Consider the following 26765-nt stretch of genomic DNA (forward strand, 5'->3'; position numbering starts at 1 on the left):
AAACGCATGCGGAATCGCATCCGCATGCGATTTTCGTCAGCGGTGATATGCGGCGATTCCGTACCGCAATAGTGGAAACGAGCCCTTAATTATGAAGGAAATGAACCAGGATAGAAAGGACACATTTTTCTTATGAAATCTTTATGGTATGTGTGACTAGGGGTGTGGTGGGGGCGTGGTTATGGGTGTGGCAAGGGTGTGATTAACCCTTTTGGGACCGGCCGCCTAACCTCCCTAACGAACCATGTGATTTTTGCAAGGAGGTGGGGTGTGTTGGGGGGGGTCAAGCAGCCGTATCCCTGGTAGGGCTAGGTGGACATGGTGTCCAGGGTGTAGCCAGGTGTCCCCCTTGTGGCCAGCAGCCTTTACTTACCTCCCAGGCTCCAGCGAGAGCAGCTGTGGACCCCTCCGCTCTGGCCGTCATCCCCGCTCGTACTGATGCTAAGTTCCGGGTTGTAGGATTTACATGCGGCGGTCCACAAAAGGTTAAGGGCGTGGCAGGGGTGTGTCTTAAGTGTCCCTCTTAAGACACGTATGGTGAAGCCTTATATGCTTTCAGAGCAGGGACAAGGTCCTCCAGCACCCAAGGCTGAGACACCAAAGTGCGCCCCCCCCATCCCTCCCACCTCAGCCGTCACACACTGATTGCTATTAGACTAAGAGGGCCACAGGGCCCACAACCTCCCCAACACCTTAATATCTAGTTATCTGGCTTGCAGTCACTGCTATGTATCCCCTTTTCTTGTTTCTTTCTGCTTCATACACAATTAGGAATGACAGCTGAATGAATTGTGCGCCCCTCCTACACTGCACCCTGAGGCTGGAGCCTCTCCAGCCTATGCCTCGGCCCGGCCCTGTATGCTTTGCTCACCTCGGATGTCCTTTAAACAGTACAAAGTAGCTTGTGCTTGAAGGGTGGGGGAAGCCATATTTGTATCTAAGTATTTCCACCAGCTTTATGACATGGCAGTCATTACAAAGTGTCAGATGTTCTTCATGACAGTTATTGTGTAAAATAATGTGTACATAGAGTTGCCTTTGTATGTGTCATTCCTATAAACTGTGGTTTATTAGCATCATTAGGGTTGGAATAATCCTTTGGCTTGTGCTCATCTGGTTGGACGGAGCGTCACAATTGTCTCTTAGATACTGTTTGCTTATATTCCAGGTGTATCTACACACCCTGCTGTGTGCCATGTCTTGTGGGGTTAATAAAATAAACTCTCCACCTTTGTTTAGAAAAAGAAACATGACGTCGAGTGGACCTGAACTCTTGCACAGGACAGAAGGAAAACAGAGAAATGCACCCTGTATGTATTTAGAGAGTTTAACCTGTCTAATTCCCCCTCATCTGTGACTGATCACAAGTGTAATTTGATCTCTCAACTGTGTCAGCTGGCTGCCACGGCAGATAAGGCAGATAAGTTCATTTGATAGCACAGGAGGCTAACCATATGTCTGCTTCCATGAATCAGAAAGTAGAAACAGTGCACATTTATTGCAGGATTTCTATCAGCTGTAACAAAGAATTTTTTTTTTCTTTAGGATAACTGAAATGAGAGGTATATGGAGGCTGCCATATTTATTTCCTTTTAAGCAATACCAGTTGCCTGGCTGTCCTGCTGACCCTCTGCCTCTAATCCTTTTAGCCATAGACCCTGAACAAGCATGCAGCAGATCAGGTGTTTCTGACATTATTGTCAGATGTGACTGGATTAGCTGCATGCTTGTGTCTGGTGTGATTCAGACACTGTTGTAGCTACATACAGGAGTGTAACTGTCCTCGGATCCTTGAAAGACTTTAAGAACATACCGCTGGTACAAAAATAACTTTCTTTATTGGTAACATCATCAGGATAGGGAATCAGGAATAAAGATGATCACAGTTTTAGTAATATTGGTGGCTGAACATGGTAGAATGTGATCTTAGCAGTTTCAAGTGGTAGAAAGCGATTTCAAGCATAGAAAGAGTAGAAAGCGGTAGAACTAGGGGCAAACATACAAAAACAGTATTCAGTATAGACTCTAACATATAACCACTAACATTGTCATTAGCAGCATGAATCAGTACACATAAAACAAGATAGCTCACCTATTTTGGCCTCATAGGATCTTAAGGGCAGTTTCTCTGCTCTGTCTCTCTCATAAGCTCTGAAGATTCTGTCTGTAAGATGGCTGCTGGCATGTCTGGATAGAAGATTCTAGAAGATCTCAGAGTGAGGCTGGGTTCTGATTGGACTAGAGTGTCAGGTGACTGGAGTACTCAGATTAACCCTGTAATGTCCTGTGCTTAGCTAGCTATATTGTAGCTGATGCTGCAGGCTGTTACTCTACACACAAACAGGGCCGGATTTGTATTTTTTACCGCCCAAGGCCAACTATACCGTCTGTATGGTTATTATCTCTGTGTGCCCCAATGAGAATTGTACTTACATCATTGGATGTCACAGACAATAACTATTTCAGTAATACACGTATAAATTATAAGTTATATTTTCCTTAAGAACTTTTACGTTATGTTTGCCATCTCATTAATGATGGACCCATTGTGTCACCATGAGAGTTAGGCTGAAGTGTACCTGCAGTATAGAGCTTACAGGTCTTGCAGGGACGACACAAGTACACAGGACAGAGAGTTCAAAGGTTAAAGCAGTCCTTGCAGATAGGGATGGCTGCATAGAACAGCTTTACTGTCCCTCACTGAGCCGCCCCTAAATTTCTGGTGCCCTAGGCCATGGCCTATGTGGCCTTGCCAGAAATCCGGCCCTGCACACAAATAAACGTAACAGCAGGCTAACTTTTCTGCTTATCATACAACAGGCCTATATAGGTGTATATATTGTTCTGTACAGAAAACTAGCATTAAATTTCTATCAACTTCTCTTATTTTAACAGTGACTATAGAGAACATATAGATTATGCTGTTCAGTTCTTAGATTGGCTTGGACGGGCAGCTACACTCCCACCAAATTACCTCTAATTTATGCTTTAATTGTTGAGTTGGGTTGCATAAATTAAGGGAATTTTACTTCTTCCTTTTTGCTAGGCATTTTGGAATGTCCTTTATTATTCTCGATAAGTACAACCAGTTTTTGGATAGGACGTTCTAGTATGAGTGGAGTGGTGAGACGTTCTCCTCTCTTACTTAATTTGGAATCTCCCATCTGCACTCTTCTCACCAATCTGTCTTTGTCTTTCTGAACTTCAAGAACTTTAGCAATTCTCCATCGATTTCTGGGTATGTCCTCTTCTTTGACCATCACTATGTCGTTTATTTGAACATTTCTCCTAGGAGTATGCCAATTTTTGGTCCTTGGCTGTTGTGTTTAAGGCTTGAATGGCCTTCACTTCGGGATCACACATTGATAGCTCTAGGAAACCTTTCTTGGGTACTATTTCCCTTTCCCATAGGAACTTTGGGCCTGTGAACCAGTTTGAGTCCTTCATTTTTGAAACTTTAAGACCTCTTGAAGCATGATCAGCTGGGTTATTTTCTGACTCAATGTAGTACCACTGGTCTGGATTAGTAATTTCTCTAATTCTTTGAACTCTGTTCGCCACAAAGACATGAAATCTTCGAGCTTCATTATTTATGTAGCCTAGAACCACCTGTGAGTCTGTCCAAAAGTACTCTTCATCTTTTTTGAACTCTAATTCATCTCTCAGGAACTTGCTCATTGAAGCAGAAACTACAGCAGCTGCTAGTTCCAGTCTTGGTATTGTGAGAACATTGGTAGGTGCAACTCTGGTCTTGGCCATGACAAGGGAGCAATGTACCTTTTCATCTCTTATCACCCTGATGTAGGAACATTGGCCATAACCGTAAGTACTAGCATCTGAGAAGTGATGCAGTTCAATTCTGTCATACTTTCCAAAGTTGTAGGGTGCGAAGCACCTCGGTATTCTGACCCCTTCAAGATCTGACAAATCCTTAATCCAACTCTCCCACCTTGGCCTCAGTTCTTCTGTTATAGAGTCATCCCAACCTAGCTTCTGCCTGCACAGCTCTTGGAGTATTCCTTTTCCTCTGAGGATCACTGGGGCTAAGAATCCCAATGGATCATACACAGAAGCTACCATGGAGAGAATATTACGTCTTGTTGCTGGTTTCTCTTCAATTGAGACCTTAAAGAAGAACTCATCCTTTTCAACATCCCACCTCAGGCCAAGTGCATTCTGGACTGGAAGATCATCATAGTTGAGGTCTACATTTTCCATTGCTGATGCACGTTCAGATTCGCAAATGGATTCCAACACTTCTCTGTTGTTTGAGATGAATTTGTGAAGGTGCAGATTTCCCTTTGCACACAACTCTTGGGTTTCTTTCACTAATTTGATCGCTGAGTCAGCAGATTCCAGGCTTATAAGTCCATCGTCGACATAAAAGTTTTTCTTAATGAAGTTTGCTGCAGATGGATAACTTCTTTCGTTTTGACTGGCAAGGTGTTTCATACCATAATTGGCACAACCTGGGGATGATGCTGCTCCAAACAGATGAACTTTCATGCAATATTCTACAGGCTCTGTATTAGTATTTCCATTCTCCCACCATAGGAACCTCAGGAAATCTCTATCTTCTTCTTTCACGTGAAACCTATGGAACATCTTTTCAATGTCACACATGACAGCAATAGGGTATTTCCGAAATCTACAGAGAACTCCAGACAGCATATTCGTGAGGTCTGGTCCCGTTAGCAGATAATCGTTCAATGCAACACCATCATACCTTGCTGAGCAGTCAAATACCACTCTGATCTTGTCTGGTTTCTTCGAGTGATAGACACCTTGATGTGGAATGCACCAAACTTTTCCCAGGTCTGGTTGATTGTCAACTCTTTCTGCATCTCCGTCTTGGATGATGCCTTCCATAAACTTAAAATAGTCACTTTTGAATTTTGGCTCTCTTCCCAGCTTCCTCTCCAAACGTCTTAGTCTCAATAAGGCGAGATTCCTGTTGTCTGGAAGGTAAGGGCGTTTTCTGAAAGGTAAGGGCATCTCTAAATGTCCTTTTTGGTTTTGCTCAATGCCTCCTTCCAAGATGTGTAGGAATTTTAAATCTTCTTGAGATATGCTCCTTTCCTTTGAGCTGGTGTCTGCAAAGTCAGACTCAAAAATCTTGATTACTGTATCAGGACTTGGAGTTAGTGACATCTTGACAGATATGCGATGACATAACCCGGTTACTTGTCTTGAGCATGCAGCCTGTTGTGGCCCTCCGACAATGCTCCATCCTAAATCAGTTTTGATGGCATATGGTTCATCATCCCCTCCTGCAATTATTTGTCGTGGCATCAGTGCTTTAGAACAGTCATAACCTATCAGGAGCCCAACACCGTACTCCTTCAGAGGGGGTATTTTATGAGAGATGACTGATAGGTGCTTCCACTTTTTAGCTGTTTCACAGGTAGGTATGTGTTCACGATCAAGGGGTATGAAGTCTCTTGTATAGACCGAAGGTAGATCTATTCTGACATCTGAGCAAAGTCCCTTGACTTTTAGTCCTGTGACTCTTTGACTATCTTCCAATGAGTCTTTTCCCATAATTGTTGAGAGCTTAAGCTTCACTGGCTCCATGGCTACTTGCAATTTCTGACAGACCTCTTGGTCAATAAAAGTGTTACTGCTTTGTGTGTCTAGTAGTGCATAAGCAAGTACTTCCTTACTTTCTGTACCCGGAGATGAGATACACACTGGGATGATCATTGAAGTATTCTTGCTCTCACTTTCAACCATACAGCAGGATAGTGTGGATACGCTTTCTCCCTCAATTGGAGTACTGGGTGTTGAAGCTTTATCCTTCTTTGGGTGCTCCTCATGTAATGGGGTTGGGTGACGTCCTTTACAAATGCCACAGGTGGCTCTTCTCTTACAGTCCTTAGCACTGTGTCCCTTTCGTAGGCACCCAAAACAGAGCTGGTTATCCAGTATGAATCTTTTCTTCTCCTCTACAGACCTTTCCTTCATTTGTTGACATTTGTAGATGGAGTGGTTCTCTCCACAGAACATGCATTGAAGAGGTGTGTGACTATCCGTCTGTACTTTCTCTCTGTTCTTCACATCAGTGACCTTAGGCTTACTCTCCTTGGTATCATTGCCTTTATCCACTGCATTGACTGCAAATGAAGTTGCCTTTGCACGCTTTACCTCTCTTGTTGGCTTTCCTTCCAAAGGTTTCAGAATGTGGAGGGATGACACTGGATTGCATGCTATGCGTGCTTCTGTATTGACAAACGAAGAAAACTCTTCAAAGCTGGGATACTCCTTGCCTTGGTCTAACTGTTTAGTTACATGACGATTCCATCTTGAGGTCACCCAGTCAGGTAGCTTAAGTAACATTTTCTGATTTTCTTCACAGTCATTCAGTACTTGCAAACCCTTTACGTGTGGAATGGCGTTGCTACATGCTTGCAGGAAGTCACCATACTCTCTAAGCTTAACATACTCTTTAGCGCCTATCTTTGGCCAACTGTTAAAGGACTTCCGAGGCCAAAGAGATGAAAAATACACAATACCTTTTATATATATGGATCCACGGAGGACGTCCAGCGCGTCCTCCTCACCGTAGCGCCGTCATTGCTGCCTTTTCCTATCACCCCCGGCTCGGCCCGACCCCACTGAACGGGTCGCATAGGGTGCCACTACTAAGATGGCCGCCGCCTTGAGCCGCGGCTGCGCAGTACGCTTTGCCCTTAGTGCGACTGCGCAGCCTTCAGCCCGCCTCCCGCAGCGTACGGATTCCGCAATGCTGCCCCAGCGTATGTCGGGCGCGCTCACATCACTGCGAGCAGTGCATGTGAGGACGCGCCCCCTTCACAGTACAGTATACGGAGACACGCTGGGGGAGCGAGCATTGCATTATACTATTGCTAGCGTGGAGAAAGTAAGTTATTAGCCTTGTCAAAGTTTGATTTGTGGGGTCTGATTTTTATTTTACTTCCATAAAAATGCCTAAAATCATGTTTTTATTTTAAAAATGTAAAGGCAAAAATTTGAGAATATTTTTAAAGGGCCCATACCCAATTCACTGTAATCATACTGATAGCTGCCTTTCTATATATACACACACATATGTGTATGTATATATAGAAAGGCAGCTATCAGTATGATTACAGTGAATTGGGTATGGGCCCTTTAAAAATATTCTCAAATTTTTGCCTTTACATTTTTAAAATAAAAACATGATTTTAGGCATTTTTATGGAAGTAAAATAAAAATCAGACCCCACAAATCAAACTTTGACAAGGCTAATAACTTACTTTCTCCACGCTAGCAATAGTATAATGCAATGCTCGCTCCCCCAGCGTGTCTCCGTATACTGTACTGTGAAGGGGGCGCGTCCTCACATGCACTGCTCGCAGTGATGTGAGCGCGCCCGACATACGCTGGGGCAGCATTGCGGAATCCGTACGCTGCGGGAGGCGGGCTGAAGGCTGCGCAGTCGCACTAAGGGCAAAGCGTACTGCGCAGCCGCGGCTCAAGGCGGCGGCCATCTTAGTAGTGGCACCCTATGCGACCCGTTCAGTGGGGTCGGGCCGAGCCGGGGGTGATAGGAAAAGGCAGCAATGACGGCGCTACGGTGAGGAGGACGCGCTGGACGTCCTCCGTGGATCCATATATATAAAAGGTATTGTGTATTTTTCATCTCTTTGGCCTCGGAAGTCCTTTAAGTCTTTCTCTGTTAACATACTCTTTAGCGCCTATCTTTGGCCAACTGTTAAGTCTTTCTCTGAAGGCTCGCTGTACTACAAAGGGATGACCATACCTTGCATTCAGTTTTTCCCATGCTTGTTTGTAGGCTTCTTCATCTTTCCTGTAGAAGCTACCTTCAAGAGCACTCTTTGCTTCTCCACTAACATACTTCTGTAGGTAGAACAACTTGTCTGCTGAATTGGGGCAGCGACGTGCAATAAGTGCTTCAAAGCTTGTACTCCACTCTATGAACTTCAGTGGGTCTCCTGAGAATACAGTAGGTTCAGGAGTTGGAAGTCTTGTAAGAACCATTGTCTCATGTATTGCTTGAGCAATAGCTGCAACATTTTCTTGGTCACTATGATGACTTGTGGGGATAGAACGACAGGAATCTGTTCTCTCACTGCACACGGATTTAGATTTCTTTCTATTTTCCTCAGTGAGGACAGAAGGACAGGGATCTGTTCTCTCATGTAGTGCTGCTCTGGATCTATCACAATTCTCCTTTATTTCCTCCTCAGCATACACCCTACGTTTAGCTTCCATGACCTTAATGTCTCTTTGGTTTTTCAACTTTTTTAATTGTAGACGTTGTGCATCAATTGCAGCTTCCATCTCAATCTCAGCTCTTTTAGCGGCAAGTTGTGCAGATGCTTCTACCCTTTTGGCTGAGGTACTTGTGCACTTAGATAAGTGGCTAGAATGCTTGCTGGAAGAGGTTGCTCTTGAAACTGTAGATCCATATACAGACTTGGCATAATCCCTTTTATAAAGCTGTAGTAGCCTTGTCCTCTCTGTCTCTGCATCAAAGTCGGTTTCAATTGATCGTATTCTCATAAGCCCTAATAAATCTGCTGTTATTGCAGTGCAGGTGTCAATCTTCATCTTAATGTCCTGGGAGGGTGCTGTGTGTGACCTTAGCTCATCATATATTGTCTTCATATCTAACTCCTGCTTCTGTACAGCATCCATCATGTTGGATAATTCATCCTCTGCACACTCTAGTTTTAGCTTTATGCGAACCTCATTGGTGTGCGTCTTCCATTTTATGTACATTTGGTTGAATTTCCTTTCTCTTTGTGCAGACTCTTGTTGCATATATTCTAGCATTTTGGGGGTGGGTCTTCTCTCACGAGATGACTGTCTCAACTGGCTTATCTGTTCTGAGACTGCCTGAGACTCCCTAAGCTCAACTTCTAAATTCTCTATCTTAGACAGGTACTCTTTTAGGTCACAATTTATCCTTTCTATCTCTTCAGGATTTGTCTCTGTCTCTAAGGTTTCCCTCAACTCTAATACCTTCTGCTGTAAGGAATATCTCTCACTATTTAACTCTTCACCCTCTAACAATGGCATTGAAATACTATAAACAGACATTTTGACCTGAAATAGTTAAATAGCAGTTAAACACAAAGGAATAATAACTTTTTTCAAATACACATAAAGTCCTTATAATGCAAATGTCTCTTGATGTGCCAAATTCAGCACATAATCATCAATAAGGAATAAACAGGAAACTCTGACCTTATTATGAAGAGCAGGATACAGTGACTTGACTGCTGATTTAATATTAGTGTCTCTTTTGAAACAGAAGTTAGGATTCACTAAGGATCAGTCTTTACAGATGTAGATGCAAGGTGAGGGACTTTGACTTGCTTGTAGTTGCTTACAGGATGCAGACTGTCTGTGTCTTTACTTGCAGAGATGCAGCTGTGAGGATTGTTGCTCTGATTGTGTGCAGTTGCTCGAGGTAAATTGCAGCATGTGGTTGTTTCACTCTGTGCGTTGGCGCGCCTGTCGATATGTGCACTCTCACTGTGGCAATGTTGTGACTCTGAAGGCCGCAGGAAAGGCATACATCTACTTGGGTGCAATACTTGGCTCTATTTCTGCTTCTACTGTGGTGTTTTGTGAATTCTGTGGCCACAGGGAAGGCAGGTTAGCTTTAAAGTGCTTTTTGACCTTTTGTGCGCTGTCACTTTAAGGGCTTTGCAATTACACTCTGAGGCACACTTGGTATGGCTTCTGCTCTAGCTCTGATGAGGTGCGTCTTCTCGCCTCCTCAGAGGGTAATAGTTCTACTGTAACTGTCCTCGGATCCTTGAAAGACTTTAAGAACATACCGCTGGTACAAAAATAACTTTCTTTATTGGTAACATCATCAGGATAGGGAATCAGGAATAAAGATGATCACAGTTTTAGTAATATTGGTGGCTGAACATGGTAGAATGTGATCTTAGCAGTTTCAAGTGGTAGAAAGCGATTTCAAGCATAGAAAGCGTAGAAAGCGGTAGAACTAGGGGCAAACATACAAAAACAGTATTCAGTATAGACTCTAACATATAACCACTAACATTGTCATTAGCAGCATGAATCAGTACACATAAAACAAGATAGCTCACCTATTTTGGCCTCATAGGATCTTAAGGGCAGTTTCTCTGCTCTGTCTCTCTCATAAGCTCTGAAGATTCTGTCTGTAAGATGGCTGCTGGCATGTCTGGATAGAAGATTCTAGAAGATCTCAGAGTGAGGCTGGGTTCTGATTGGACTAGAGTGTCAGGTGACTGGAGTACTCAGATTAACCCTGTAATGTCCTGTGCTTAGCTAGCTATATTGTAGCTGATGCTGCAGGCTGTTACTCTACACACAAATAAACGTAACAGCAGGCTAACTTTTCTGCTTATCATACAACAGGCCTATATAGGTGTATATATTGTTCTGTACAGAAAACTAGCATTAAATTTCTATCAACTTCTCTTATTTTAACAGTGACTATAGAGAACATATAGATTATGCTGTTCAGTTCTTAGATTGGCTTGGACGGGCAGCTACAAGGAGCGTAACTAGGCCCCACCGGGCCCCCCTGCAGAATTTCAAAGCGGGCCCCCCCTCCCTGGGGCCCGCTCGGGGCCGTTTTGTGGGGGCTGGAGGGGTGGCAGCATGAGGGGAAAGCCTTGGCCACAGTCGGTGGGGAGAGGGGAAGTTCCCCCCCTCTCCCTCACCTCGGGGCTCTCCCCTCTGCGCTCCCCTCCAGCTAGTTACAGTGTGTGGGCAGCGGGCAGCGGCGGGCAGATACATACCTTCTTCTGTGCGTTCCATCGCAGACTTCTTACTCTAGCGGCTAACGGCACTTCCGGAAGTGATGTCACTTCCGGAAGTGACGGCACTTCCGGAAGTGACGTCAGCCGCTAGAGCGAGAAGTCTGCAATGGAACGCACGGAAGAAGGTATGTATCTGCCCGCTGCCCACACACTGTAACTAGCTGGAGAGGAGCGCAGAGGGGAGAGCCCCGAGGTGAGGGAGAGGGGGGGGAGCAGAGGCTGCAGGGCCTATTGTTACGCCACTGGCTACATAGATCAACAGAGCTGCCAGGCAACTGGCATTGTTTAACAGGAAATAAATATGGCAGCCTCCATATTCCTATCACTTCAGTTGCCATTTAAAGGTTATTATGCTGTTGCTTATCTTTTAGAGCAGAGAGGAAGCTCTGAGTTCAGGTCTGCTTTCAGCTCACGTATACACAATGTATAAAGCAATTTAAGCTTTCTTAAAGGACTTACGAGGCCAAAATGTCTAAAAAAGCAAAGTACCTGTAAGCTGTTTAAATGCACGGAGGACGCCGTCCGCGCCCTCCGTGCAGTTCCGCCGGGTCCCCTTCCTGAGATCGCCCCCCGCGCCGACCCCGACCCCCCAGGCCGGGTCGGGCTCTCGTGCCGCTCTCAATATGGCCGCTTCCATTGGCCGCGGCTGCGCAGTCCGCCTGGCCGCGAGTGCGGCTGCGCAGCTCTACGGCCAACCCCTCCGATCCACGCTACAGTGCGTGGTTCGGGGGGTTGGCCGTAGAGCTGCGCAGCCGCACTCGCGGCCAGGCGGACTGCGCAGCCGCGGCCAATGGAAGCGGCCATATTGAGAGCGGCACGAGAGCCCGACCCGGCCTGGGGGGTCGGGGTCGGCGCGGGGGGCGATCTCAGGAAGGGGACCCGGCGGAACTGCACGGAGGGCGCGGACGGCGTCCTCCGTGCATTTAAACAGCTTACAGGTACTTTGCTTTTTTTAGACATTTTGGCCTCGTAAGTCCTTTAAGGGGACCCCAAACAGAAAATAAAAATGCAATACTGAACTTACCTGGGCTTTCTTTCAGTCCCCGTAGCCCACAAGGTCCTTTGGCGTCCTCTGGGTCCCCCCCCCCCCGCTCTCTCGCTGGCGGCTCCGGTAGCGCGCACAATGCCCGGAAGTTGTGTGCCACTGCTCATACACTGCCCATCCGTGCGCCCAGCTCGATCACATGCCTGTTCCCGGGAGCATTCTGCACATTTGCGGATCTCAAAAGTTGGAACCCCTCTGTTCTCCCGCTGGCGGCTCTGGTAGCACGCGACTTGGCCGGGAGTTGTGCGCAGCTGCACATGTGTGACCCGTCTGTGCGCCCGGCTCGATCACGCTCCCATTGCATTGAGCATTCTGTGGCAGTTATCGGCCGCCTCAGCCAGAGAATGGATGGTGATATTTGATGGATTCCATAGTTTCTGAGTCTTCATTCCATACAAGTCCTCTTCATTCTTCAGCTCCTTTCCCAAAACTGACAGAGAGTTTATTATGATTGAAGAAATCGCAGCAAATCTGGAGGTTTATTAATGGTGGTATTAAATAGTCATGGAATAAATCACTTACACGTTTTTATTTAATTTATTTTGCTTGACTTTTCATTTGTGGTTTTGTCCATACTAGGTCATTTCCAGACGCTCTTAGCGGATGGGTTTACTCCACACGTCCAGCATGTGACTCGCTGAGATGGATTTGGGGGCGTTCTTATAAAAACCCCACCCCAGGCCCCCCATATCGCTGGTCACTCTGCTTCTATCACAGGTGCTTCCATCTCATCCAGATGCTTCCACTTCTGTCACAACACCCTCTGGTCCCTCACCCACATCTCACCTTCACCACTTCTTCTCTGGCTTCCCGAAGTCCAGTATTGGCCAAGTACCTTTAATTCCATCAATAAATACTAGAGGTCCTGGTTCTCCATAGCATAACAGGTTACTCTGTAGGTAGCACTGCTACCCCTCCAGTTACCATAGAGCCATTTCACACCTTCCACTGATGAAGACCAAAATAGGCTGAAACATCACTCTACAAGTTGGCTTATAGGGCACTTTGTTATTAATAAGCTGTAGGAGTGTTTAAAAGTGTTTAGACTAACACTTTGTGTGCAATATATTAGTGCAGAAACACATGTATTTAATGAAAAAGATTGCGAGTATCACTGAAAATGCAAATATACAGAACACTGCAGAGGAAACATGCATTTTACTATTTGTATTTGCGGGTTTTCTTATGGTTATTGGGCCACCACAAGACTCCTGTAGCTGCGCTATTGTCTCATTTTTTGTAGGCTGCTTGGGATGGGAGTTAAAGTGAACCTCCAGACTAAAAATCTACTCAGCAGCACTGAAAAGGCTTGTTTTTTCTTTAACAGTTCCACCTCATCAGGACTTTGTTTTTCTTAGCTAAGTCTCATTTTTAGCTGCACAAAAGCTAAGCTCCACCCCATAAAAGAAAACTGCCCTGGCATTTTTCCCCCTGATGCTGTCCAAAGCATGATGGGATTTCTGATGTTCTTGTTCTGCTGTTTTGGTGCAAATTTTTTATTTAAAAAAATTTGAATGTGAGATTTGAAGCCTAGCACACAGCTGGGAGGGGAGTGATCAGGACACAGGACAGTTGGAACTGTGTCTCATGCTCCCTGTCACATCCTTTCAACCAAAAAGATGGCTACGCCCATGAAAAAGATGGCTGCCCCATGAAATCACAAACATTTGACTGTTCTATTAAAACAGGGTGGGTAAGAGATTATATTACCTATTTATTTTAATTAACATAACCAATGTAACTTAATGACAGTGTGTTTGTTTAGGCTGAAGTTCCCCTTTAACGTGTTTTAGTTCCTGGACGTAGTTTCTACGTCCAGGAACCAGGCGCGCTCCCGCGGCTGTTTGCGCGTGCTCCCGGCCCGCGGTTCGTTAGCCAGGCAATCAGTGAACCGGGCTATGGTGCCCGATCACTGATTCCTCTCCCCCGCTGAAAAAGCGACAGCTTCTCTCGGAAGCTGCGCCTTTTCTGGCTGTAGCGTCCCCCATGCGTCCCTCTAAGCGTATGTTACGCTTAGAGTGACGTCATGTAAACAAACTCATGGCCGCCATCTTGTGGCCAAAAAGTAAAACTACAACTAAAAGTAAAAAAAATAAAATTCAAACACACATTTACATTATAAATCTTTTTTTTACATCCCACCCTCCCAAAACTACCCAAATAAAATGTTTAATATAAAAAACAAAAAACATTACAATAAAAAAAAAAACCTGTAAATATTTACCTAAGGGTCTAAACTTTTTAAATATCAATGTAAAGATAAAATATTTCTATATTTTTTTATTTTAAACTTGTAAATAGTGATAGACGCAAAACGGAAAAAATGCACCTGTATTTCCGAATAAAATATTGTCGCCATACATTGTGATAGGGACATAATTTTAACGGTGTAATAACCGGGACATATGGGCAAATACAATACGTAAGTTTTAATTATGGAGGCATGTATTCTATCCGTTTTTTTCTTATTCTTCCTGTTAAAATGCATTTACAGTAAAGTGGCTCTTAGCAAAATGTACCCCCCAAAGAAAGCCTAATTGGTGGCGGAAAAAAACAAGATATAGATCAGTTCATTGTGATAAGTAGGGATAAAGTTATAGGCTAATGAATGGGAGGTGAACATTTCTCAAGTGAAAACGACGGAACGCGAATGGGTCCTGTAGGGACATATAGCAGAATGCTGCATATTATTCAGGATACCCAGTTACAGTAACCTTCCTGGTTTCAGAAACACTATATATACATATATATATATATATATATATATATATATATATATGTGTGTATATATATATATATATATATATAATATATACAGTGTATATATATTGCACATATTACATATACATATATATATATATATATATATATATATATATATATATATATATATATATATGTGTGTGTGTATATATATATATATATAATATATACAGTGTATATATATTGCTGTATATTGGTATGTAGCCCTGCCCTCCCAGTGATGTTTAGGCAGTTTAGGTATGCATAAATTCTCACAACCAAAGCATTTTAGCAGACCAGGCATATTTTGTATTGGCTTCGGAATTCTGAGAAACAAATATTCCGCAGAGATCATCTGACAGGACTAAAGATATTTCTCGCTCTGGGCCTCAGAACTTAGCGTCAGTCCGTGGTTGGATGGCAGGGAGAGCTGATCATCGCAGGACCCAGGGAGGAGAGTAATGAAGGCTGCCTGTACTGGGGACCCCTATCTATATGGGGGACACTAATGCCTGGCTATCTATACTGGAAATGCCTATGCCTGGCAATCTAAACTGGGGACACCTAAACCAGGCAAACTGCTCTGGTCCCAAAGGGGGGTTTAATGGCTGGTCCCCATGTTTTGTACTGTACATACACCTGTTTATGTCATCATGTCACATGTGGCCTTGGGTACTCTTTAATATGCGATAGCAGCTGTGGGTGTGCTGGTCAGATGCAGACAGACATACAGTATAATATTAATGAAGTATGAAGCGGTGGTGTTTGTGTGGTGAGGTGAATAAAGGCCTCTATACATTGTTTGTGGCTTCTGCAGGGCGATGATCTCTCCTGTTACCACATTGGCAGCACACTGCCAATCAATCACCTTCAACATGTTGTGCTTCCCCTGTCAGCGCTCATCTATTGATTGTTTATCTGCGTGTTTTATGGCCCAGTAAGCAGGTCTTTAATATAATGGATTTTTATTAGCGAGTGTCCGTCGATTGGCAGTTTGTCATTTTCCTGAACTCCGCTGGAATGTCCGACAGTCTCATTTAGACAAGACACAGAACATTTATATCGTGCTTTTCTCCTGGCGGACTCCAAGTTCTTCAGGGGTGCAGCCACTAAGGGTAACCCGGATCATTAGAAAGCCTTGCCCAAAGCTTCTGTTACATATTGTGCAGTGTGATTTGCGTGCTGCGTTAACTTCACTTATTAGTCAGAACTCAGAAGATCTATTAAAGAGTTAGCAATAAAATACAGTAGAAGTCTTATTTATCCAGCATCAGGCAGTCCCCAGGCAATATTGCCAGTTGCTTAAAAGTAAAGGTAGCCTTATATCTGGCGATGATGGGAAGATTCGACCAAGAGACAAATCTCTCTCTGATCCAATCTGAAAAGAGAGAGATCTGTCAGCTGCCCATACATCACAGGCCGATTCCTGATCAATTTAAGCATGAAATGTCGCAGGAATCGTCCATGTCCACCGCATCCACCGCCCTGCCGCTGTGTCCTAGTATATAAATGTACATGTGTGCGTTTATACATTACCTGTCCTGTGTCGCCGTGCCAGTCTTCCGAATCCACTGCTCTTCCATAGCCACATACACGCCGCCGGCGTGGAGTGTGATGTCACACATGCGCGGGCGTGCTATGCGGGAGGCAGGGCCGGCGCTACCATTAAGGCAAAGGAGGCAGCTGCACCAGGGCCCCAGAGCTTGTAGGGGCCCCCAGTGGCTACAAGAGGAAAAACAAAATTTCAAATCGACATTATAGTTCCTGAGAAAATCGATTTTAAAGTTTAAGGAAAAAAAATACACATTTAAAAACCAGCCGACTTTAATGTTTAATAGCAAATCCACCTTAAATTCTAGAAACCCTAAATTTGCAGTATATGTTAAGGAGATCATTGGGAATAAGAGGAAAAAAACAATTTTTCAAACAGACCTTACAGTTTTTGAGAAAATCGATTTTAAAGTTTCGAAGGAAAAAAGTATACTTTTAAATGAGGTAAATGTCACTTTTAGTACCTAACGGTAGTGTAATTTTACATGTATCAAAAGAAAGAGCAATACATTTCCTGACAGGGTTTCCAGTGGGGTCCATACGCAGCCGCAGCGGTTTGGCCAGGGATCGCTATACAGCCGCAATATGGCTGTATGAAGATCCCTGGCATTTTTTTCCTATTCTCCCAATTTTTTTTTTATGTTTAGAGTGTGGGAATTTGTTTTTTTTTAATTATGTGGCGTCCCCCCTCTTGAAACTTTTTAACCCCTTGTCCCCCATGCAGGCTGGGGTAGCCAGAATGTGGAGCTCTGACCAATTGGGGCTTCAAACCCTGACTATACCAGCTGCAAAAAAGGTCCCTTAATACCAATTTTTGCTCCGGGGTATCTGTTGGGGGGGCCCCCCAGGTTTATTTTGCCCTGGGGCCCCATTGTTGCTTAAACCAGCCCTGGCGGGAGGATTCATAAGACAGGCACTGCATACAGGACAGGTAATGTATAAATGCACACATGTACATTTATAGATATATTTATATCGGCCCAAAATTGGTTGCATTGTCGATTAGACATGCGTTGATTTTCATACAATTCCGATTATAATAATTGAATCGGATGTTCAATCGACAGCCAAGTTGCCTGATGTATGGTCACCTTAACACTAACCTCCGACGGATGAAAGGCCAAATGGTGCGCAGCAAAAATGACTTACCGGTACTAATCCTCCCGGTGCCGGTCTCCTTCTCTCCTGCAGCACCCAGCGGCTTTGCTTCGTCCTCCGTGCATGGCTCCAATGATGCGTCAGGCGAGTCTCAACTAACTGTCATGCCTGAGTAGGATAACAAGGCTCAGATTTTGGGGAATTTGAAGCGGCAGGAACTACTCCTCGATATCCAGGCGTCATCTTCTACGCATTCTACCGCTCCCTGCAGCTTTCTGGCATTCATGCACTGCTCCAGGCATGTCATGTGACTCGATGCAGGGCAGGTGACAGGATAGGAGACGTACATTGAGGATGCCAGAAAGCCACTGGGAGCTGCAAAATGCATAGATGGCGCCTGGATGTTGGAGAGTAGTTGGAGAGTAGTTCCTGCTCCTCTGGGGTTCAAGCAACCGGCAAGCACATCAGGCAATCCCCACCGGTGCCAGATACAGGGCAGGATTTAACATAAGGCATTGTAGGCTTCTGCCTACAGGCTCTTTATGTAGGAGAGGCAGCTCCTCTCCCCAAGTGTCCCCCTACCCATTTGGGGGCTAGTTAATACTGAGGTGGAGGCACATCTGGCTCCCTATACTTGGGGTGGGGGGTACATCTACTACATAGATTAATGGGGTTACCAAATGGGGAGGAGGAATGCTTACCTACCTAATATGGGGGTGTGGCCTGAGTTGAGGGGCGGGGTTTAGGGTGCCAGAACGCCTGTGCCTACAGGCTCCTGAGCTGTAAATCTGGCTCTGACTGGGGGTCTTGCTGTAGAAAGAATCCAGAAAAGAGTTTCTGGTAAACGAGGTTAAGTCATAATCTTCCTCCCCAATTATCCCTGGAAAACACAGCAACAAACAAGTAATGTCATCCTGGAGACACACCCATCATAAGAGCCGCTTCCATATACAATCACATCCCCAGGAAAGCCATGTTTATCCCCTTCGGATGATGGGCTCAGTGCTGGACACACAGATGAGACAATGTAGCACTTAAGTGTTGAGTAAGAATAGAAAGCTATTCCAACATTCCAGACTTTGTAGAACATGGAGAATTGGAGGTGGTACAAGTGGCCGAGACGTCCCCCAGTGATTCACATTATCTAGCCACTGGAATTATTCACTTAAAGGAAACCTGAACTCAGAACTTCCTCTCTGCTCTAGAAGATAAGCAACAGCATAATAACCTTTACAGAAAACCATTTCTTTGTTACAGCTGATGCAAATCCTGCAATAAATCTGCAGTGTGTCTACTTCCTGCTTTCATTAAAGCAGGCATAGGGTTAACATCCTGTGTTTAAAAATTAGCTGCTCTGTCGAGATTCCTGAGCTGACACAGCTGAGAGATCAAATTATGGTGATGATTATTCATAGATGAGGGGGAATGTTGAAGTGAACAGAGGCTCCAAGAGAATAAAAGTAGCTTACCTCCTCAAAAAGTGAACTGACCTCCTCAAAGCAACAAGTTTTGTTGTGACACACAGAGACGCTTGGCTGATGCGTTTTTGCTGTATACTCCATTCCTTACTGCCTGATGAAGCAGGGTCACACCTGCGAAACGCCCTCAGAGTGTATAAATAAATCTGTTTGTTGATATAATATCAACCTTTTTCTGTGTCTGCTTGGAGGAGGTAAGTCCACCACTGCCTCCCTTGGTTTAAAAGTTTTAGCTACTTTTCTCTTGGCGCCTTTGTTCACTTCAGCATTGTACAAGTCCACCCCCGGTGGAGGGGTGCTACCCCGCTTCTTTCCGATCTACAGAGAGCGTCTTCTTAAGCCTGAGTGGGGACAGGTCTGATCCCCCCACTTGCACCTACAGTGGTTGCCTGAGTGGTATCCCATGTTTGTGAGCAGGGGCGTAAATAGACTTAATAGGGCCCCCCTGCAAAAATGATAGCATGGAGCCCCCTTGGTCCCCGACTTGGTCCCCGAACCCTATGCGGGTCAAATGACTGGGAGCCGGCGAATGGCAGCAGAGAGTGTTCTGCTGTGAAGCGGCCTCTGGAAGCAGGAAAATGTTAGACGCTCCCGCTACTCGCTACTATGCATGGCAGGAGGAGGTGGAGGGGACAGTTTTTGTGAGCGAAAAGGAATTTTTTTTTTGGTAATTGGCTACACTTGCGGTTGGGGAGAGGGAGCGGCCCCCCAAAGCCTCTGGGCCCCCCTGTGATGGCAGAGGTCGCAGGGGTGATTGCTACGCCTCTGTTTGTGAGTATAACGTAATATACTTACCCTGTCAACATTCACACCATTCCAGTACATACTACACTATATCGGGCTCTTTTTTCATTACAGATGAGGGGGAATTAGACTTACATACAGGGAGAATCTCTCTAGGTTTTCCTTCTGACCTCCTGAGCAAGAGTTCAGGTCCACTTTAACCACCCTGGCGTTCTGATTAAATCGCCAGGGTGGCTGCGGGAGGGTTTTTTTTAAATAAAAAAAAAACTATTTCATGCAGCCAACTGAAAGTTGGCTGCATGAAAGCCCACTAGAGGGCGCTCCGGAGGCGATCTTCCGATCGCCTCCGGCGCCCAGAATAAACAAGGAAGGCCGCAATGAGCGGCCTTCCTTGTTTTGCTTATATCGTCGCCATAGCGACGAGCGGAGTGACGTCATCGACGTCAGCCGACGTCGTGACGTCAGCCGCCTCTGATCCAGCCCTTAGCGCTGGCCGGAACTTTTTGTTCCGGCTACGCTGGGCTCAGGCGGCTGGGGGGACCCTCTTTCGCCGCTGCTCGCGGCGAATCGCCGCAGAGCGGCGGCGATCAGGCAGCACACGCGGCTGGCAAAGTGCCGGCTGCGTGTGCTGCTTTTTATTTCATTAAAATCGGCCCAGCAGGGCCTGAGCGGCAGCCGCTGGCGGTGTTGGACGAGCTGAGCTCGTCCAGACCGCTCAGCTGGTTAAAGAGACACTGAAGCGAAAAAAAAAAATGATGATATTATGATTTGTATGTGTAGTACAGCTAAGAAAAAAAACATTAAGATCAGATACATCAGTGTAATTGTTTCCAGTACAGGAAGAGTTGAGAAACTCCAGTTGTTATCTCTATGCAAACAAGCCATTAAGCTCTCTGACTAAGTAAAAGTCATGGAGAGGACTGTTATCTAACTTTTATTATCTCAACTTTTCCTGGACTATTTACTTTTTCTCTGCTAAAGGAGAGGTCATTACTTCACAGACTGCTCTGAAAGACTCATTTTGAATGCTGAGTGTTGTGTAATGTGCACATATTATAGAATGATGCAATGTTAGAAAAAACACTATATACCTGAAAATAAAAGTATGAGAATATTTTCTTTGCTGCTAATCTTCTAGTAATTATTAATAGTACACAACCAATTCATTTTATCATATATTTTTTTTTTGCTTCAGTGTCTCTTTAAGTATGTTTACTTACTTTGCGGAGTTGGTACAGATTGCATGTGCCAGTATCTCTTATTGATCTGTAACCCCCCCAAGTGTCAGTGTGTCATTGTTGCGGGACCCCCAGATGTTAGTAAGGGCTAGTTCACACTCGTCGCTCGGAGCGCCGCTAGCCTGTGATCGCGATTTGCGGCCAAAATCTCGAGATTCAGCGTGATTTGCGCTTGTGATTCTCGTTCATTAGAACGATAATCACAGCGCAATCGCCCCTGAAACGCGTTTGCCATTGATCGAAATTGCAAATGCTGCAGTGTGAATGTATCCATAGGGATACCATTAGTAGCAGCGCTTTGCTGATCACCGGCGATCAGCAAAGCACTGAAAAATCGCCAAATGTGAACCAGCCCTAAGTCATTGTTCTGTGACCCCCATGAGTCAGCTCATGTTCTCTCTTCAGATACAATTATAAATTCCAACATTCCGATCGACAAACTTCTGCATTCCAATCGACCATAGAATGGTTTCACGTCAATTTTCTGCACAGTGTGTGGGTCTCTGTACAATCTGATTATAAAAATCTGATTGAATGATTGCATCTGCGGAAAATTTTGTACCATTAATGGGAACCTTTAGGAACTGCAGTGAATATTCCAACTATTATTATTATTTTTTATTTATGCAGCGCCAACATCTTCCATAGAGTTGTACATAGTACAGAACAAATATTGGGGGGCATAGATGCATGAGACGTTCAAAACTCTGTATAATCAGGACATCCAGCAATACAAATACATACATGGTTGATGAGTGAATTGAGACATCATCAATTCTGGTACATGCTTATATGATTAAGTTACAGCATAATAAGAAACACTAGGAGGAAGTCCCTGCCCTTACAATCATACATGTCAAACTCCGACCTGTGGGCCAACAGAGTGTGATAAAACGCGGAAAAGCCGCCGCGTGTACTGGCGGCAAGGCGGCTGATTCCGCGTCCAGCGCGGCTTTTTGCATGCAGCAGCGTGCGTCTGGTGTGGCTGGGCCTGTTAGTTCACACAGGCTGAGGAATATGCGCGCGCGCTGAGAGGCAGAACCTTTATGACAAACAAGGAGGGATCAGCTGACCAGGTTGGTCAGCTGACCTCAAAGCAAGTGGCTATTGGTTGATCGCTGATGGGTGGCGCCGGAGAGCGCCGCGCTATATATAGTCACTGCTGGTCAGTCTCAAGTTGTCTGCCGTTGCGAACACTACGTGGAAGCACTCAGACCTTAGTCAGATCCTACAGTGTGTTAGAACCAGGAGGACCTGGGAATTCACACTGAGCCAGATTACTTCTGTGTATTATTGTGTTATACTTCAGACTAGTTCCAGGGTGTTGAGACTACGGACCTCACACCCAAGATTAGGGACTCTGTGTTATCATTCTGTTATACTCCAGACTAGTTCCAGGGTGTCGAGACCACGGACCTCACACCCAAGATTAGGGACTCTGTGTTATCATTCTGTTATACTCCAGACTAGTTCCAGGGTGTTGAGACCACGGACCTCACACCCAAGTCTAGGAATACTCTGTACCATCATATTATACTCCAGACTAGTTCCAGGGTGTAGAGACCACAGACCTCACACCCAAGTCTAGGCATTGTTGATATCTGTTATGACCTATTGCATTCCTGACTATCCCTCTGCTTTCTGATTCGGTACCTACGCATATCTGATTATCTGTTGCCAAACCCTGCCTGCCTTTGGATACCGAATCAGCCTTCTGTCTCTGTACCTTGTCTGTCTGTGTGTTGCTGACCTGGCTTGCCCGACCTTGAGAGCTATCTCTCTCCTTAAAGAGACTCTGTAACAAATTGTTTATCTTTATTTCTTCTATGCTATAAGTTCCTATGCCTTTTCTAATGTGGTCTGGCTTACTGCAGCTTTTCCTAATTGCACAGTAGCTGTGTTATCTCTGTTATATGATCTAATCTTCTCTCTATAGTCGGCACAGTCAGGCTGAGGCAGTCAGACTGGAATGTGCAGGGCTGCTTGTGATTAGCTAGAAGCTGTACACACCCCCTGCAGGCTCTGTGTGACTAACACACTCTGCTTAGCTGAGCCTATTAGAAGCTGGTTAGTTTGTTTGTAAACACTGCCTAAAACTGGCAATTACAAGCCAGGTTTGCAGCAGAGAATGGCAGAAACAGCACAGAGGGGACCAGGAGCACATAATGAATAGAATGGTATGCTTTTTATTGTAAGAATTTCAGAGTACAGATTCTCTTTAACCCATTCAGGTTCCGTCGTTTTCACGTGAGAAATGTTCACCTCCCATTCATTAGCCTATAACTTTATCACTACTTATCACAATGAACTGATCTATATCTTGTTTTTTCCGCCACCAATTAGGCTTTCTTTGGGGGGGTACATTTTGCTAAGAGCCACTTTACTGTAAATGCATTTTAACAGGAAGAATAAGAAAAAAATGGAAAAATTCATTATTTCTCAGTTTTCAGCCATTATAGTTTTAAAATAATACATGCCTCCATAATTGAAACTCACGTATTGTATTTGCCCATATGTCCCGGTTATTACAAAGTTAAAATTATGTCCCTATCACAATGTATGACGACAATATTTTATTTGGAAATAAAGGTGCATTTTTTCCATTTTGCATCTATCACTATTAACAAGTTTAAAATAAAAAAAATATAGAAATATTTCATCTTTACATTGATATTTAAAAAGTTTAGACCCTTAGGTAAATATTTACATGTTTTTTTTTATTGTAATGTTTTTTTTTATAGTAAACATTTTATTTGGGTAGTTTTGGGAGGGTGGGAGGTAAACAATACATTTATAATGTAAATGTGTGTTAATTTTTTTTTTTTTTCTACATTCAGTTGTAGTATTACTTTTTGGCCACAAGATGGCGGCCATGAGTTTGTTTACATGACGTCACTCTAAGCGTAACACACGCTCAGAGTGACGCATCGGGGAGGGAACAGCCAGAAAAAGCACAGCTTCCGAGAGAAGCTGTCGCTTTTTCAACGGGGGAGAGGAATCAGTGATCGGGCACCATAGCCCGATACATTGATTCCGTGGCTACCGAATCCGCGGCCGGGAGTGCGCGTGCACGCGCGCGATCGGCTGCGGTAGCGCGCATGGTTCCTGGACGTAGTTTCTACGTTCAGGAACCACAATAGGTTAAGAGATAGTCTCCAGACCTGCTAGTGACATCCACCTTTCAGGTGTCACTCACAGGTTCTTTCTACCTTCAGCCTGGGACTCCACCCCTTTGGAGAGTCTCAGGCTGCTGGAAGGTTTTTGCACTTCTCAAAAGGCGGTATCGCCCATACTGCCAGAGACCACCTGCTCCTCGGGTGGTCTTACTCAAAGTCATTACTGTTGCACCAAACACTCACATTTGAAAGGTGTCCAGAGGTTAGTTATACTTAGATTATCGGTGATTCTGCAGATCATCAATAATCAGGTATAATCTGTATTCTTGGTGATACTGCAGTTCACCAATAATCAGATTCTCTCTGTGTGCTGACACCGATCGTTATACAGAGCCATCAAATTTGGCCTGCAACTGGTTGCATTATATTAGAGGTGAAGCCATAGCTCACCAGGGTAGCCATATGGGGGAGGGAGGGGTAAAGCACTAAACACCAGGGAACTAGATAAGGGAGGGATAGGAGTTATTAGAAGCCAGGGGCCATAATAGGGGAGGGAGGGGGGATATTAGACACCAGGGAACTGTGTAGGGGAGGGAGGGGGGACATTAGACACCAGGGACCCATATAGGGGAGGGAGGGGGGACATTAGACACCAGGGAACTGGATAAAGAAGGGATGGGGGCCATTAGAAGTCAGGGAACCATATAGGGGAGGGGGCAGGGCATTAGACACCAGGGAGCCTTATAGGGGAAGGAGGGGGGACATTAGACACCAGGGAACATTATAAAGGCCACAAGACATTGAGGTTGGCCGGTGACTTGGTCCCAGTGTTTAATTTCAGCCCACTTTCCATTTGCGTTTTAAACCCCTGGTCTAGAGGGTAGAGGGGTAGAATCATTAGGGAAGGAGACACAGGGGTTAGTGGATGAGGCAGTGAACCTCCAATGCTACCTATTGCAAATTATGGGCTTGTCAGAACAGGTGTGTTTTTAAAATAGATTTGAAGGTTTCCCGGCTCAGAGCATGATGGACAGGCTGTGGGAGAGAGTTCCAAAGGAAAGGTGATGTTCGTGAGAAGTCCTGGATGTGGGAGTGAGAGGAGGTGACCAAGCTAGAGGACAAAGGGGTCTCATGGGAGGAGCAAAGGTTGTGGGTGGGATGGTAATTGGAGATTGAGGAAGTGTACGAAGGTGACAACTTACGTAGAACTTTGTATGATAGGAGGAGGAGTTTAAACTGAATGCTTTGGGTAATTTCTTACAGACCCAGGACAAGGTCCTCCAGCACCCAAGGCTGAGACACCAAAGTGCGCCCCTCTATCCCTCCCACCCCAGCCGTCACACACTGATTGCTATTAGAGTAAGAGGCACCCCAAAGCCCCCAACACCTTAATCTCTAGTTATCGTCTTGCAGTCACTGCCATGTATCCCCTTTTCTTATTTCTCAATAGGGGAATGATAGCTGAGTGAGTTGTGCGCTCCCTCCTACACTGCGCCCTGTGACTGGAGCCTCACTCGCCTCTGCCTCGACCCTGATTTCTTTGCTACTAATGTTCATTCCTTTTCTGTGCTACACATACAATTCATTATATCAGATGTTTTTATTTTGCTTCAGGTTTGCTTTAACCCCCCCCCCCCCCCCCTCTCCCCCCTTTCTTTGAGAGCCCCGTTTCCTGGCTTGTTCCAGCAGCATTGGATCATCTTGCAGCTGCTGTGGGTTCCGCAGTCTTGTGTTTTTCACACAGGAGGTTAATGTAAATGCAGCCCATACATCTGTGTGCGCTTATTTCCCGGCACACCCGGCTTCTGCTGCCGCCTGCCACAATTAGAGCATCTGGCGGCGCAGGACTCAGGAAATGCAGCTAGATTAATGACGTGTCCGCATTAATTTCCTTCCAACGTATGGGGAGGACTCCGCAGCCGCCATCCATCTTCCGCCGTGATCTAATAGGCGGTCTGTAGGGTGGCAAGAGGAGGCTGGGGAATATTGGCAAATATCTGCCTTTTAATTAGGAAGACACTCGGCAGTATATCACACAATTGTTTCTTCCTAGAGCCTGATTATTAATAAGCAGCTAAATTCATTTCATACTAGTAAACGGTAAGCCTTAAGGTGGCCACTGACTGTACAATTTTCAGGCTAATGCTACGTACAGACATGCGATAACGATCGTTCGTAAGCAACGACGAACGATCAATTAAGGAGAGAAATGAAAAGGTCGTTAGTAAAGAGGTGTTGAAAGTGGGAAACGATCAGATCGTTTCCGAACGAACGATGCGGAAGTGACGAACGTATGATACAGCGCATCTAGTATGCTAAACGTTATTCAGATCAATGAACCCGGAACGAACGTCATTGTTAATGGCCAGTAGGAAAGAGGAAGTTGCGTACATATATATATATATAATATATAGTATATACACACACAGGGAGAGAGAGATATAGATAGATATATCTCTATCTATGTCAACATATATCTATATATCTCTATACATCTATCTACATCTATATATATATATATATATATATATATATATATACATCTCTCTGTCTCTCTCTCTCTCTCTGTCTGCGCATGTACGGTACTTAACGAACGATCGTTTTTGTAACGATCAGCATACACACGTACTTTTGCTAACGATCGTCGTTACAAAAAATCCGCCAGGACGGATTTCCAGTTTGCAACGACTTCAGTCGCTGATCGTTACCCTTAACGATCGTTAGCGGTTATTTTGTAACGATCGTCGTTATAAACGATCGTTAGTCGTTCGTTACCAACGACTTTAGTCGCATGTCTGTATGCCCCTTGAGAATCACCTGAGCGATCAGATAAATGCGATTGGAAATAAAATCTCTTAATACATCCGTTATTTCACCCTCAACAAACCAATCTGTACTTCCTACCGATCACAAAAAACAACAACAACAAACAAAAAATGTTTTTTCCAATCTACTAATTGTTG

The 26765-nt window shown here is 44.8% G+C and overlaps 2 protein-coding genes and 1 long non-coding RNA gene across 3 annotated transcripts in view; 1 reads left to right on the plus strand and 2 right to left on the minus strand.

The window, feature by feature from the left end:
- GPR68 (G protein-coupled receptor 68) overlaps nucleotides 1-2340 on the minus strand; it is a 53913-nt gene extending 51573 nt beyond the window's left edge. Inside the window, exon 1 of the mRNA XM_068254595.1 lies at nucleotides 2093-2340. The gene's annotated coding sequence lies outside the window, so the exon portion shown is untranslated. The remainder of the gene's footprint in view (nucleotides 1-2092) is intronic.
- DGLUCY (D-glutamate cyclase) overlaps nucleotides 1-26765 on the plus strand; it is a 168288-nt gene that overhangs the window by 113573 nt on the left and 27950 nt on the right. The gene's annotated exons all lie outside the window — the stretch shown is intronic.
- On the minus strand, nucleotides 9819-10500 carry LOC137532105 (uncharacterized). Its single transcript, XR_011023858.1, has 2 exons — nucleotides 10092-10500; nucleotides 9819-9985 (listed from the first exon to the last, which is right to left on the minus strand). It is a non-coding gene; the product is annotated as an uncharacterized lncRNA (long non-coding RNA).

The sequence above is a fragment of the Hyperolius riggenbachi genome, chromosome 9 (genome assembly GCF_040937935.1).
Source record: "Hyperolius riggenbachi isolate aHypRig1 chromosome 9, aHypRig1.pri, whole genome shotgun sequence".
Classification (NCBI taxonomy): Eukaryota; Metazoa; Chordata; class Amphibia; order Anura; family Hyperoliidae; genus Hyperolius; species Hyperolius riggenbachi.